We start from the raw sequence: 2,602 nt of genomic DNA on the forward strand, positions 1-2,602 counted from the left end.
TATGCTGATACCTGCATAATTGGGGATGCCCATGCAGTGTAGGTAATCTCCCAAGGGTTCTCTGTCTTGGTGTTGCTTCTGTGATATTCCAGACGGATGTTTTGTAAAAGCCTCTTGGTGATGATCTAACTATACTGTATGTAGTTAATCTTCATATATACGTAATCACTATATTTATTTAATCCTTATATGTACTTATTAACCTGTGTATGTTAACACATACAAAAGTGTATAGTAAATATAGGAAAACTGACTGAACAGCAATCTAGTCTGAACTGGTGCATAACCAAAAAAAGTCTTACATAGCAAATAGATAATGGCTGCACTCAATTTTACTGTGCTAAAGCAAGGAAATGTGCGATACATGAAATGTGAATAGCATACTGTCTTGTGAAATCTATGAAAAAACACATGAGATGCTTAGCACAAGATTTGGCCAAAAATTGTGAGCCCATCCACCAAACGTCAAGGTAATCTCAGATCAGATGGGTAACTAACCTGTCTGCCTAGTGTGAACACTTACCTATGGCTAATAACATGGTAAAGCCTGCATTTATAGGAAGGTCAGAACCAACTGTGTTTGGATGTAATTAAAATCACAGCATGGTGAAGGGCGGAGCGTTCAAGTCAGAAAAAATAGTACATAGTAAATATAAGAAAACTGACTGAACAGCAATGTAGTCTGAACTGGTGCATAACCAAAAAAAGTCTTACATAGCAAATAGATAATGGCTGCACTCAATTTTACTGTGCTAAAGCAAGGTCAATAAGCACTCCTAGCCACGGCAGGGATCTCAGTGTGAGGCATGCGAGGAGGCAGCAGGGTAGCGTCCTTAGCTGCAAACAGTCTCAGAGGACTTGTGGGGCTTGGGGCTTCCAGCCTCTAGGTTATGTAAGGTCGGTGTCTGGCAAGGCACCGCTCTATACTAGCCGAGCTGGGCAAGGGGGCAAAATGTCATCAAAACTGTCTACAGCACCTGGTGTTCCCAGGAGGTCTCCCATCCAAGTACTGTCCAAGGCCAGCCCTGCTTTGCTTCCGAGATTGGGCATATCCAGGGTGGTGTGGCCAGTAGATGCTGCTTGGCCCATCGCCTGGCCAGCCTTCCTCAGGCTCGCGTGGTGGCGAGAACTCTGACCATGTGGAGGCGGGCTCCAAAGGGCCCATGCAAAGGCTGGGCTGCCCCTATAGGCGTTGTTTGTTTTGCAGTGAAACACCTGCCGCAGCAGGGCCTGAGCATCAGGTGTCTTTAAAAATGGCTCGACGCAGGGTCTCCTGCAGGCTAAACCATTCATCGGGGGGGGACGTGACAGAAAGAGCAAGCTGGAGCAGCAACTTGAGGTGGATCGAGAAGTCCAGGAGCGAATGAAGGAAGAGGGTGAGATGGTTGCGAGTGACTGTGAGCTGCTCTTCAGGGGGGTCGTGTTGCCTGCAAAGGTGTTCTGCTTGCTTCGGCCTGTAAACTGGCCACCAGGTTGCCGGCGGTTGCTTCCAAGCCCGCAGGAGGCGCTGGTCCTGTTGAAAAGAAGCCTAGTATTAAAAGTAAATAAGCAACAATGCTGGAGGCCCACGGTGATGAGAAGGATGCTGGCATTTTGCAAGGATGGAACAGCGCAAGAGAGAAAGCAAATGACAAGAAGAAAGAAGCATGTGTGCCCTTGTGAAAGGGAATGGAAAAAAGGCATAGAGGAGAGTGACCCCTGCTGGTGGAAGGAAGGAAAAAGCAAAAGCCTACAGCACCTGGTATTCCCAGGCGGTCTCCCATCCAAGTACTAACCTGGCCCGACCCTGCTTAGCTTCCGAGATCAGACGAGATCGGGCGTGTTCAGGGTGGTGTGGCCTTGGGCAGAGATGGGCGGGGGTGGGCAGAGGTAGGCAGAGAGAGGCCTCTCACTTGCTGCTTTTCTACTTTGCAGTCTGGCTGCCCTGTCCTCTCCAGTGCTCAGCAAGAGGCCCTTTTGTGCTTTCCTTTCTCTTCACGGACTTGTGGGGCTTGGGGCTTCCAGCCTCTAGGTTACGTAAGGTCGGTGTCTGGCAAGGAGCCGCTCTATACTAGCTGAGCTGGGCAAGGGGGCAAAATGTCATCAAAACTGTCTACAGCACCTGGTGTTCCCAGGAGGTCTCCCATCCAAGTACTGTCCAAGCCCAGCCCTGCTTTGCTTCCGAGATCGGTCGTATCCTGGGTGGTGTGGCCAGTAGATGCTGCTTGACCCATTGCCTGGCCAGCCTTCCTCAGGCTCGCGTGGTGGCGAGAACTCTGACCATGTGGAGGCGGGCTCCGAAGCGCCCATGCAAAGGCTGGACTACCCCTATAGGCGTTGTTTGTCTTGCAGTGAAACACCTGCCGCAGCAGGGCCTGAGCATCAGGTGTCTTTAAAAATGGCTCAACGCAGGGTCTCCTGCAGGCTAAACCATTCATCTTGGGGGGGGACGTGACAGAAAGAGCAAGCTGGAGCAGCAACATGAGGTGGATCGAGACGTCCAGGAGCGAATGAAGGAAGAGGGTGAGATGGTTGCGAGTGACGGTGAGATGGTTGCGAGTGACTGTGAGCTGCTCTTCAGGGGGGTCGTTTTGCCTGCAAAGGTGTTCTGCTTGCTTCGGCC

At 50.6% G+C, this 2,602-nt stretch overlaps 1 non-coding gene and 1 pseudogene across 1 annotated transcript; both read right to left on the reverse strand.

The window, feature by feature from the left end:
• Positions 1-1,726: 1,726 nt before the first annotated feature.
• LOC143783818 (5S ribosomal RNA) lies at positions 1,727-1,845 on the reverse strand. Its single transcript, XR_013217486.1, has one exon. It is a non-coding gene; the product is annotated as a 5S ribosomal RNA (ribosomal RNA).
• Positions 1,846-2,089: 244 nt separating this feature from the next.
• LOC143784078 (5S ribosomal RNA) lies at positions 2,090-2,199 on the reverse strand (annotated as a pseudogene).
• Positions 2,200-2,602: the final 403 nt, after the last annotated feature.

This window comes from Ranitomeya variabilis, chromosome 6, assembly GCF_051348905.1.
Source record: "Ranitomeya variabilis isolate aRanVar5 chromosome 6, aRanVar5.hap1, whole genome shotgun sequence".
NCBI classification, from domain to species: Eukaryota; Metazoa; Chordata; class Amphibia; order Anura; family Dendrobatidae; genus Ranitomeya; species Ranitomeya variabilis.